Genomic DNA, 13531 nt, shown 5'->3' on the forward strand with positions numbered 1-13531 from the left:
CCTTATCGAAACGCAATGACTGTTTCAGTCGGTGGGTGGCGCCACTCTGCTGTGGTCACTGCAATGAGAGACTGTAGTGAAAGATCGTTGGGGGGGGGGGGGGGGCGCCAGATGGGGGGATAAAGCCGGGAGGGGGAACGACAACGCACAATCCAATGCAGCATTTTGCTATTATTTGAGCTAGTGTTTGGATCGTTACATTTATTAGTATTGTTAGTACTTGAGAATCAAGTGGTTCCACAGCACGAGCCGGGTACCTTAAGCGCCGCGAAAAGTCGTAGATGAACGGGCTTGGTGTCACTTCCCGCCGTTCTGTTTCACGGGGGATGCTCGTATCGGCCGTTCATCGGAGTCTATGGGAAGCGGTTGTGGTCGTCACAGCCTTGCGAATAAATGATGGGCGTAAATCGGTCGTCTCTACTAGGATATTCTGCAGAAAGCTGCGTATATAGAGAGCCTTGCGTATTTCTCAGATAAGTATCACGACACACATTTTTTTTTTTTTGACGGTACACATTAGAGCGAGAGCAAACTTCGGTCGTAGTACGCTCATCAACCAGTCTATCAACGACCACACGGCGTCGCCTGCAGCAGCGAGCCGTAGGTCCAAAAAGGCCTGCCCGCAAGACGGCTTTTGGTGTTCACGCCTTCACTTCACCGCTTCACCTTGATACGGCTTGCCCTGTGGTTCAAGTCTCTGCGGAGGCGTGCGTCAACGGTTGTGCAGCTTATCATTTGTTCTAACTCAGCGCATCAAGAAAAAAATAAACGACTTGATTACAACTTTTTGTACGCGTCGTGCGCACCTTGCGCGATGTCGTGTCCGGCGATCCCTCAGAACAAAGGATGCTTCACCGGCAGACATGCGGCTATCACGGGTGTTGATCACGCCTCATCGTTCACTCAAGGCAGCTGAATCAGCGTCGCCTGAGTCTTACGGACGAGCAGTCATATCTTCGGCTTTTCGAGTGCCCAGAAATGACAGCTCGCTTCAAGACAACAACATCGCCCATTCCTGACCGTCACGAAGAGGCCACCGATTGATGACAGGTTCACTGTCGAGAACTCCCGGGGAAAGGCGTCGACGGCCGGTTCACAGTTTGGCACATGGTTGCCCCGTATTGTGCAACGTTGGCGACAGGAAAACCACCGAAAGGGTGGGACGTTGGGAAATGGGAGGTGGTGAACGGTTCGGCGTTTGTGATTGGCCAGTGAATTCCCTCGACGAGGTAAAGAGGGAAATAAACGGCATAAAAAACGGATCCGGACGGCTGTGAGGAGAGGGACGCTCGGACATGCAAAGAATCAAGCATGCAGTGTGCTCTGAACGCTGGAGCCGTGTTTTGTAAAACTCAACCATGTAAATTTGAATATCATGCTTTTCTCATCTCATAAACGTCGCTCGGGACCTTTCTTTCTACCGGCACCTGGCATGGCACCATCCATGGAACCTTCGTGGCCGCATGGAACCACGACTTCACAACAGTGCCTAGTAAAGCATGCGTGAGCTTCTATGTAGTACGTAGTGTTTTCGAGGAAGTCATACATGTGTGTGTGTGAACAAACTGCCACTTGCGCGTGTCGCGGTCAGCGGCTGCGTTTGAGATGCCCGATGCGATACGCTCATGTCCGGAAGCAGCGCCACCTGCAGCGCCGGCGTCCAAGGCGTACGACTCGCTGACAAAAAGTACACCATGAAAACTCAATAGCTTTTTCTTCCAAAGAAAACCTCACCGACGGCTACAACGACTCTGTAGGAGATCTGTAGAATGTAAACAATCATTTCGCTTTTCTTTTTTTTTGCGCGAAGTTAATACGGCGCCACGTGCGAGCGTGCGCAGTTGGAAGTGTGCCCACTTGTAAAGGAAACTGCAGCGCACTCAAGCTTCGCCCCGCAAAGAGGATGTCGCCGGCACCAACGGTTCGTTCTCGATCCCATTATGTGCCATCAATTAAGCCGAAACGAATAAAGAATGGCAGAGAGAAGAAGACTATATGTCGCACGAGGTGGAGGGAGGGGAGGGCTGTGGGAAGGGGGGGGGGCGGGGCAGGAGCCTAGCGGGCTTGTTGCATGTAACACTTCCCGCCGCACCTGACTTGTGCTCGCTCCACAATAGCGCGCCAGCGGAGAGGATCGCTGGGCTGAACGCACATGTGCATGGGGAAGTCGCGCGCCCGTTGCCGAAGCAAAAAAAGGAATAAAGAAAAGTGGCTTCGATACTCGCTAATAGAGGCGAGAGCGGGCGAGTGTCTGTTGTCTCCCTTTGTGCAAGTCGGCGAAGCGTAGAGGGCTGGCACGGCACTTTCTCTTTCATGTTTCTTTTTCGAGGTTTCGCGGCAAAGCGGCCGGAACATGGCCTGGGAGGCGCGGAAACAGAGATGACACGACGTCCGCTGTCCTGAAGTCCTTATTAAACTTCAGTAAACCAGCGGTGAGCAAAGAGCACACAAAACGAGCAGAGAACCTATAGAGATGAGTTAAACTGCGATGACTACATTACACCCCGTCGTGTTGGGCTTGGTCGTGCGCATATACCCTTACAAAAGCCGTTACAGATAAGCCGTTATAGAAAACTGTGTTTCGTTGACCGCAGTACATATAGTTCCTGTTGGGCTTCAACTGAATATTGCGCGAGACGTTTGCGAGGGACGCCGTATCTGGCGTTGGTTCCTTCAAAATTTTAATCACCCACCAGCTGGCCTAGCTGTCTACCTTGTGATGTGTACCACCGGGCGGGAGAGGAAAAAGGATACGCCCATTTGTATTCGAGAGACAGCACCGACTTGGTAGGTGTTCCAAACGTCACAGGTGTTCCATGTGCGTTCAACTCGAGAACCGCTTAGGGCATGTTCACGTGTCGGCCTATCTAAGCTGAATGAACGCATCGCGAGTAACGGTTTGTTTAAGTCGAATTTCAACGCTCCCTCCCGTATTCCTCGCTGGAAACTTTCCATAAGGTTTTTACTCGATATAGGTATTAACCGAGTCTATAGAGGTATCGCGATGCGTGTGCTCGGTGATTTGCTCTCCTTTATTCCCTCTCATCTTTCCGCCTCTCCCTGCGCCATTGCAGGATAGCAAACCGGTTTGTTTGTTTGTTTGTTCTTGCTGACGTCATTGTTCTGCACTATTTTTTTTCATCGCGCTCATTCTTTGCCTACCGAAACCACTAAATTGTAGTCGAAGCTAAGTGTAAGGGAGCGCACACTGCAGATCATGGGAGCGGGAGCTTGGGCTACGTCCCTGTGCTAAAGGGATGCAGTTTTTTACACCCCAGAAAAGGCTGCGCAACTTTTTTACGTGATGAAGTAGAGAATAAAGGAGTTGATGCGAACACGCACACACTTGAGCGTTCGTTGCATTGAGTCGAAACCGGTAACGGGGTTTCAGAAGACTGGCACTGCGCAGTCCACAGAATGGCCAGGTCGGTAGCTGCTACCCTGTACTGTAAAAAATAATTTTTTTTGCGCCCTTGAAGCCGTCACCTATAGGCTGGGGTGCTTATGGCCCCACAACGCCCGAATCGCCGGACATTTAGAATATAGTTTTCACTCACTCACTCACTCACTCACTCACTCACTCACTCACTCACTCACTCACTCACTCACTCACTCACTCACTCACTCACTCACTCACTTAAAAGTCAGGAAGGGTGTAAATGGGTATACAACTCAGACGCCTTACACCCAAAAAGGCTGTAAGGGAGAGTTATGGATCGATTTACAACTTCACTCACATTTAAAGGTGTATATTATTCTACAGTGTGGTAGCCAGTAAAATGGCAGTTCTTTTGTTCTTCTTACAAGTACCTCGATTCAAGATCGGCATACTGCTACTCAAAATGGGTCACCGCTTACAAAGTGCTCTTTGGGTTTTTTTTTTTTCCTTCCTTTCATTTTATTTTTTCTTCGATGCCACGGATGCACACAACTTTGGCGCGCAGCGCATACCTGCTCAAGAGTTGTAAGCGCATAAAGTGTATATACTTCCGTTGACGACCCAGACCATCTGGGTTGGTTTTATTTTATTTTTTTTTCTACCTTTACGCGGCGCCGATCTTGAGGTCGTTGCCGCATCACTTCCTCTCTGAGGCGATTCGTACCGGCGCACTCTCAAGGTGACTCAAAACTTGGACACGCTCGAACAAAAACACCTGTGCGCCAACCTGTACACTCGGCGAGGCGAACTGATGCGGTCGGGCTTTACAATCAAGGGCGGCGAGAACTGCGATGTTCTGGGCGACGTATGTCACGGTATTCGAGAGTTTAAAAAAAAGAAAGAAAGAAATCCCCGCCTTCGGGGAGCGGCTCACAGCGCCGAACACTGCGGCGGACATGGCGGAAGGAAAAAAAAAAAAAAAAAACGTGGGAAGGAGCATGACGTCACGCAGCCAGCCTTGGCAAGCGAACGGAGCTCCGTGAAGCCACAGTGGTGGCCCAACACGTGACCTCTTGCGTCGAGATCACGGATGAAGCATGTAGGTATTTGCCGAGATGTTTGATGTCCCAGTAGCTATTCAAGTAGTTTTTTTATTCGGTGCGCGATTGTGCAGCTGCCGTGCCGTGGCTCTTGTCTGCAGAGCGGGGGACACTAAAACCAACCGCGCACTTTGACGCGGGACCAGGTGTTGGTCCAACAGGTTTGGCTTCAATCGCGTTGCGGTAGGCTCCCATCCTATCGTTTACTTTCCTCCATGGAGGCGGAGAGTGGACAGCAAGAAAGTGCAGGAAAGAGAGAGACTTGGAAACACAAGTGAAGCAGCAGAGCTATAAAAGAGGGAGAGAGAAAGAGAGAAGAAAGAGAGTAGAAAGGCAGGGAAGGTTAACTGGAGCAGAAATTGGATGTTTCGTCCGAAGGCGAAGCATTGAAATCGAGTACCAAGGTTTAGCCTTGCTCTGAAGGTGTGTCGGAACGTTCTGTCCGGAACGTGTCTCGGAGCGTTACTATAGCTAGGCGTCGCACTTCGTTGGCGCCCGAGATGAGAGCGAAGGAATACCGTCGAGGCATTTGTCAACGTCTAACGAAATAGGATATTGCGTAAACTTAGCTTTATGTTTACGTCCGCTCAGGCATGCGCCACGGTGCGGATAACATACATGTGTGGATATGCGGTCAGCAAGAACGCTGTCCCGTCAGATGCTGAGGATTGCCTTTAAGAACTCGTTCGATAACACCTTTTGCCAAGGGCCACTGCTGTTGGAGTTGGTGTCGCTGTTGGAGCCAATTGCGCACTTAGTGTCTCTGGAAGCGTTCTGGTCCTGCGCGCGCAGGCCGCGCGTGCGCCGTCGATAGCAGGACAGCACGGCGACGCCGACGGCGCAAATATGCCTCGAGCGTTCGTATAAGTGCTGCAGCAATAAATGTAATCCGGCTCGCTACCTCACAATGAGGGGCTGAGGGGGGGGGAGGTAGAAAGACAAGTAGAGAGAGAGAGAGACGGTCACGATCACCGCAGGCACCATCACAGTAAAGGTTCACGCGCAGCACACAATGAACACCGATCGAGAACGAAGCCATTTGTGCAGCTATAGGTCTGCACATCCATAAAAAGCTGCAGTAGTGCCTTGGTCGCCCTCTGCTGCGATGGCTTACGAAATTGCCATTCCGAAAACGGTTTCCATCGCTTTGATCAGAGACGCACTATCGTAGCGCTATTAGATCACTCCACCGCCTATGAGGTTATTTTGTACGCCAGTCCAACATTAGAAAGCTTAATGCAGCGTGTGTAGAGTTATAACCTTTTACGGGCTACTAGGTTGCAGTAAACAGAGACGGCAGTAGAAACGCCGGTAGGTGGTGACGTCTTATTACATATTTTTTTTTTTACAACACCACCTGACTCGGTATCAATTTGCACAATTTGCAATCCTATTAGCCGACATCTTGCGATGCTTTCCCCAAGCACAACGTGTTAGAAACGTTTTTTTGTGTCATGCGGGTGTTCTCGCTTCAAGGACAGCATGTTGACGAATACGTCGGTGCCGGCGCTTTACACCAGCAGATAAGTAGGATACGGAAGGTCCCTGCGATAATAGCTCGGGGTCCCCCCGCCCCCCCCCCCCCCCGCCCCTGTTTAATCTTTGAGCCGGAAGACGGCGCTGCGAGCGTGGCTACTGCCGTTTACGTCTCTAGTAGCCCGGTATTCCGTGAAAGATGATACTTCACGCAGCCAAGCCAAAACTCTCTAATTGCATCCGTTTTCCGTGTCTCCTCTGAAAGCTTTTTTTTTACGCAATCCACGACGATTCTGTAAACACTGCATATATTTTCCGTATGATTGGCATGGCAAGCATGAAATTGATAGATTGGCATATACGGAACGCTCGCTTAGGGAACGCCTGTCCGGAATCAGAACGATGAATTACGGCAACGTGGCGCCCAATTTTTTGCGAAGCAGGACAGACATGTCAGGACAGGCAGGACAGACAGAGCGGTTTCAAGGTGATCCGGCTAGCCCACAAGCACGCACCATAATTGCTAGCAGGGTTACGCGGTGAAAGTTCAGTAAAACAGAGGCGACGAAGCGGTTACCCGTTTTCATTGAAATATAATTGAAAAGTGGTGCATCGGCCGTATTCGCAAAGCATTTGCAAAGCAACCACGCAACTTTTTTTCAAATGGACACGTATATTTAAAGGCAGCTTTACAGGCAACCTGTACTGTTCGTGTTACGTAACTGTAACGCGCTTGTAAGATAATAATTTGCACTAACTTAATGTGTTAAGATACAAGCGCCTTCGGCGGCAAACTTAAAGGGCATAATGCGGTAAAGAACTCACATTAATGTGCTTAGTGTGAGCCAAGACGGTCGGGGCATCGCGCCCACTCAGAGTGCAGTAGAAGGGTAGTGGTTTTTGGCTAGTTCGTCTTCCCTAATGTTATGTATAGCACAGCGCGAAGCAGGAGAGAGGAACACGGAAAGGACGCTCGTCCTCGTCCTTTCTGTCTCCCTCTGTCCTGCTTCGCGCTGGGTTCATTAACATACGAGTGCCAGCTCGAGAACGGAGCGATTTCTTCTTCGGCAGTTAGTTGCGACAATGTTACGGCGTGAGAGCTAAAGTATAATGTGAAAGCCTGGAGCTTACACCCCCATAAAAGTAAAGTTTGCGGTAGCCAACAATGTGCGTCACCCGCGGCGTAGAAGCTTTCGAGTTACGCTGCTAAGCTCGAAGGGTGATGGATAAAATCCCGGTCGCGGCGGCCGCATTCTCGATGGAGGCGACAGGCAAAGACACCCGCGTACTGTGAGTTGGGTGTGCTTTGCACACACACACACACACATACACACACACACGCGCGCGCACACACACACACACACACACACACACACACACACACACACACACACACACACACACACACACACACACACACACACACACACACACACACACACACACACACACACACACACACACACACAATAATAATAATAAGAAAATGGATCTGCAGTCTCCCCCACCTACGGCGTGCCTGGTAATCACATGGTGGTTTTGGCGAGTAAAACCTCAGAATTTAATTTAATTAACCATATGTACCAGCGGCACCACTTGCCTAGTTAGAACGTGTCTCGCGCGACGCCTAACGTTAAAGTTGAGTATGGAATGGAACTGCAAAATTTAATAATGTCGATGCTACGCTCAGACCTATCGATTAATAACCAAAAACGCCCTAGCGACTCTTCCCGATATTTAGCTGGCAGAGGGAGCAACTGACGCACAAAAAAATGACAAAATGTTCACGTTTATCAACTTACCACGCTTAGAGGGTATCCAAAAAAAAAAAAAGACAGTTCCTAAAAAAAAAAGGGGGGGGGGCGAATACAGGCGCTGGCCAATCACAATAGCGATTATACGATCAGCAAGTGGGGCTGCCCAGTAACAAGTTGTTCTAGCGAACGACAAGCTTTGTGAACTGATTGATTAATGGGGTTTAACGGGCGGAAAAGCAAGATTACAGATGTGAGAGACAGCGCGGAGGAGCACTCCGGATTAATTTTGACCATCCGCGGGGTTTGTTTCACGTGCGTTTAAAGCCAAGTAAACGAACGATTTTTCTTCTTTTTTTTTGGCTTTTTTTGTATTTCGCCAGCGTCGAAATGCGCCACGCGCCGTCGGTAGTCGAACCCACGACGTCGTGCTCAACTGTGCAGGCTTGTGAGCTTGGACCCAGAAGTCTGAAGACGATGCTGATACCGGTTCTTCAAAAACCACAGCTTTATAGGAATGCGACGAGTTCTCGTCCCTATTTCATGAGGTTTCGAAGGGGAGCATGCAAGTCCGCAGTGTGGACAGTGGCCACTTTGAATCCTACGAGTCTCCAAAGGAGAGCCACTTAAAAGCCACGGAGGTACGTCGGTAACATTCGTTCGACACATGTGGCGAATGAAAATTAAGCTTTGCATACTGGCGGGTTCACGGATCGCGGTGGTAAATATTCGCAGTTTCAGGTATACTCAATCCTTCGTCGAAATGTCGGAGATCATCTTGGTCCATTACGAAACTCAGAAAAAAGTAAAGGAGAGGTTTACAGGGAGTTATAACTTCAAGCCCTTAGGAGGACTCTGATAATTATTGAGTCATCTGTAATATATACTCGCCTCATTCGTATTTGCTGTGCCATCACGGAGTCAACACTCTTTGCTTTCAAACTCTGTACCCAAAAGCAAAACATTATGATGCTTGCTTTTTTTTTTCGCTATTCAAAAAGATCGTGTCCGGAAATCAGGCTGCGCAGCCGAGGCTCACTTTGCTCATCTGTAATATGTGACACAGCCTTACTACTGAGTATTGTGTGTCATCACGTTGTGTGCATATATATATATATATATATATATATATATATATATATATATATATATATATATATATATATATATATATATATATCATCTTCGCTGTGCTTGTGGAAGCAGACAAACATGGTAAAGACTATCCAGATCATTGAAATTCTCAATCACCATTCGGTTCATTGGCATATATCGTCTGAAGTAAGGAAATTATGAGCATGTAATTCTTCACGAATTACCCTGTGCTAAATGTGAACAAGCCAGGTCAACGCGGTCAGTCTTCTGAACCACATGCCCCGGCTTTCGATTATTCGGACCTTTTTGCAAACGCAGTAACCGCCACATAACAAGTTACACATAGCAACGGACGTCTTTCGTGAAAAAAAACACTCTTCAGAAACACAAACATAATCTGCGAGGCATAAAGGATAAGACGGTAAGAATACCTGTTATATATACACGCTCCGTCCATCTTGGGTGTAAAAAAACCGCCGCTTTTGTGCGCGTATTTAATGCCCTAATATGTAAAGCGGAATCTCGACCATGGCGTTCTTCCTTACATAAAGCTAGCGCTTAGGAAGAGTGCAGATGACAGTACCGTGGTCACGGTAGTCGGAACTTCAAAGTTTCGCACTTCTTGCAATGAACCCTAAGCCTTTCTGTCGAATCCTTCCGCCGTCCTCCACCACACTCCGAATTACCACCGACGACAACTCGCAAAAGCAACACTTGAAGCATGGACGGTTGGACCAGTTGGTGCATCCATGAAAGTAAAACCCTTCGTTAAACTTCAGCTGTAAGTGACCGTCCGTCCTGTCCACTCCGTTTCTTACCTCCCGTATTTCCGCTTACTACATCAAGCAACACTTACGTTTTTACGTTTGACGAACAGCTTCACAGTTGCTCACAGAGGCTATGCGGCGAAGGGCACTTGGACGAACAAGCGACGCAGACTTGCGGACTTCAACAATCGACGGGGGGCAGTTCCGAAGGCGCGAACATCTTCACGGGGTCGCGACGCGCTTTGAGATTCATTTAGGCCGAGATTGAGGCCGGCCTCGCATCGCGACCGTATATATGTCAAGCTCCTGCAGTCGCCGATAAGGTGGAGCCGCGATCACCGCGTCCGAAGGCGCCGCCTAACGTTAAAGCCTCGAAGGAGAGGTGGTGTGCGGGACGGGGAGGAGGGAGGGGGGGGGGGAGGCGAGCAAGGAGAATGGTCCGAAAGACGGACTCCGCGCGTTATTGGCGGCGGCCTGGTTCTCCGAACAAAAGGCAGAGCGCGTAATTGACCAAAGGAACGGGGAAGGGAAAGGCCGGGCGAGGGCGCGTTCTTTTCCCTCCTTTCGCGTGCGCGGATGCTCATGTCCCGCGTGTACGTATTGCGCACGGATTCTTCGACGATCGCCAATGAGCTGGCCGATAAGGGGAGACCCGGCCAGATAAAACGCGCTACCCACCGAATAGAATGCGGTGTCCCGAGCCAGAATCCTCCTGCGCACGCAGGTTTGGGGGAAGAACTGAAGATTGGGGGGGGGGGGGGGGATTGGGAACACTGTTCGTAAAGCTGTCCACTCGTCCTCTTTCTTTTCTTTTTCTTTCTTTAGTATTTTCCCGCTTCTGCCGGCCTTTGAAATGTCACGAGGACAAACCGGCGCGCTTCGAAGTTGTTCTGAGTCGCCGCGCTGATTGATTCGTAACCCTTACGGATACGCATAGCTCAGTTCTACTGACTTTAAGAACGCAAGCCTAAAAAAGAAGCCTGATTGGCCAGTTACCTGATCCTAAATAGACCTAGTGCGAGACGCCTGCGGTTGAAATGGCGTCCGGCGTCCGCCGCTGTCGCCGCGAGAGGCGCTGGCTGACATTCCCGGGGCTAATCTCGCGCACACACAAAAACGCCCAACGATGCATATAGGTAGGAGGATGGCCGCCGGGGTAGCTTAATTCGCCGCGCTCGTAATGCGCAATATGGGGGGAGTTCGAGTCCGACTTTCTGCAAGTTAGTTTCTATGTTTATTTCCAACTTTCATTTCCAAGTTCTTTATTTGCGTCTACAGTTAAATACACGCAACAGTTAATTTCTCCTATGGTTTCAGCGCCAGTTTATTTCTTTCATAAGGGGATCACGTGCTTACATAAGTATAAAAAAGCAGATCCCAGAGCATGTGGTTTGTCGGCTTAATTGTCTCTTTTCTTCATACGGATATGTGAAGAATTGAGCTCTCGGATCCATTTTATTCGCGCTCATGCATAGAGGCTAATATAAGGCTACTCGTGTCCGTGCTAGAGTGGCTACATTCAGTGACGGCGGCATCAAACAACAGTGACAGCCGGGCCAATATTACCTCGACGTTGGACCCACATTGGCGACCTATGCATCCGACAACGTTGGTCTGACACAGCCGGCATCGACGCCGCTTTCTGTGCTATACTTGAAGTAACGGCGAGGAAACGATCCGGGATGTTCTTTGCTTCTATCGCTGACCCCGCTACGGCGCAGAGAAACGGCTGGTCGCGCCAATTCTGGTTCGCGTGGACTACCGACAGCTTTGGTGTAGAAGACCCTGGAGTGGCCCATTTCTACAGCTGTCGCAACAGAAGGTATTCAATACTCTGCTCAGCATGCCGACATGAGCTGATTAGTTCCACTAATGATGATGTATGTCATAGTCGTTCTATGAAAACGTTGCGTGATAAGTCCTGGTGCTTCCGTGAAAAGATTATTTCATATGTAATCTTGAACCCCGTATGTTGTATGATGGAACCATTCAAGAGATAAGGAGTAGCCGGCGCCTTAAATTGCGCGTCAACATCTCGTTGTATCATATCAATAAAAAAAAACACCACAAAGAATCTCATCTTAATTATTCCTCTTTCTCAAGCAAAACTGTGTAGTAAATTGAAGACACCGTTGAATAGTCGGACTCAAGGAAACACGTACCTTTGTCCTCTATACTCGACGTTGATTATACTATAGACCCAAGATTGACGAGTTAATTAACTAACTAATTAATTGATTAAGTACGCAATCAACAATGGTGGACAGCGACATAATTCTCAATATTGTAGGTATCGTGAGCTAGCTCCTTCGAAACTCAAACTCCTGCACACGAGACCCACGTGACTTTCCCGCAAAGAGCTCCTGAAATGCGGATGGTCATGACTTATCAGGCAGGGAACCGAAGGCTGCGACCTCGCTCTGGTGTCGTTATTACTATCGCGATTAATGTCATTCGCGATAATCACCACTGCGAAAAGTAAACGCTTTTCGTTCTCGTAATAGCACCCTATCACACCCTTACTCGATTCCCCGAACGGGCGTGTAGAGCATGTTAAATAAGTAAAACAAACAAAAAAAGCACTCGTCTAAACTTATCCCGATAAAGGAGATGAAGTAAACGACAATGCGTAACTAAAAGAAGCACGATCAAATTAACGGCCGATAGTTTTGGGGTGGCGCGAAATTGCGGACTCAAACAAGAACAAAGGAATGAACGACGCTCGGCTTCAAATATCGCGAGGTGGTGTTCCGGTCGTTCCCTGCAGATGAAAGAGAGATTGCGCGATGATACAGGACTTAATGGGAAGCGCGCACAAAGCGCGCGGTTTGACTTCGACGGCAACCTGTCACAACATACCGCGGCATACACTTAGCAACCACGGCGATAACGTTCGCGATACGGGTTCGCATCTACGGAGAGAAATTTAAAAATAAATAATAATACAGAATCTTCCTTCTGCAGGAATCGTGGGCTTGATAGTTTCTTGCGTCAAGATCTTTCTGGTTTATATAGAGAAATTTATTCTAGAGGTATGACGTAACCCTGTAGTCTTTGCATTGTAGCACAGTTATCAGGAGGAGGAGCCGCGGCAATGAAGTTGACTTCATTTTACCGTATACCACCAAGGCGCACGTAGGAATTGTTTTTTTACGTGCACACCACCAGACGCTATCGGGCAACCCTGCCATGAGATCGCGTAATAGTTGCGCCTGTGCACTAAGTAAAGCAGGTCTTGTTTGTTTTAATCTAATGTTGTGAAGTTGATTGAACCAGACACCGTCCCAACTGCATGCACAAGCTGTAGTTCTTTTTTTTTTTTTTTTGGCTATTCTAAAAAAAATGTCGAGTGTTGACTCTCACGACTTATCTGAAAACGGACCACTGGTTGATCTCAGTAACCGTTTGCAGACGCGTTTGCGCGGTTAGCGTTCTTCCTATGTCATTTCGTTCTCTTTATCACTTTATCTCTCATACCCCTGCGTAGGGTAGCAAACCGGATGTCCGTCTAGCTAGCCTGCATGACCTTTGCCTTTATACATCTATCTTTCTCTCGCAAGACCTCATGTGCTGAACCGACCTCGGCAGTGTATGTAGTTACTGCCGTTTTTAACCCAACAAATGTAAACTGTCTTAGGCTTACTGTCACTGTTTTTGTTTGTTTGTTTGTTTGTTTGCGCTGAAGTTTCGTAGCAAAGCTGGGCTTCCTTTGGTCCGCATCGTTTAATAACACATTTGACGCCGTTTTTCTGTTTGGTACGTCCCAGATTTTAATTGGTCGCAGATAACGAATTTAGTCATCGCCTCTTCGGCGATTCGCTGTTCCATTTTATCGTGGAGTGTGCATACGGGGGTGTTTATTTGCTCTCCCCCAACCCTCCTCTTTCTTTCTTTTTATTGAAGAACGTAGGCAATGAACTATGAGAAGTGTTTAGTGAACAACGTGAACCTGAAATAATG

The 13531-nt window shown here is 48.6% G+C and overlaps 1 protein-coding gene across 3 annotated transcripts in view; it reads right to left on the reverse strand.

The window, feature by feature from the left end:
* Positions 1 to 13531, reverse strand: part of pros (homeobox protein prospero) — a 256693-nt gene that overhangs the window by 109331 nt on the left and 133831 nt on the right. The window contains exon 1 of one of the 3 annotated variants that reach the window (XM_075699410.1): positions 9661 to 9819. The exons of the other annotated variants lie outside the window; for them this stretch is intronic. The gene's annotated coding sequence lies outside the window, so the exon portion shown is untranslated. Of the gene's footprint in view, positions 1 to 9660; positions 9820 to 13531 lie in introns of those variants that run through there. 3 annotated transcript variants of the gene reach the window in all.

Source organism: Dermacentor variabilis, chromosome 7 (assembly GCF_050947875.1).
Source record: "Dermacentor variabilis isolate Ectoservices chromosome 7, ASM5094787v1, whole genome shotgun sequence".
In the NCBI taxonomy this organism is placed as follows: domain Eukaryota; kingdom Metazoa; phylum Arthropoda; class Arachnida; order Ixodida; family Ixodidae; genus Dermacentor; species Dermacentor variabilis.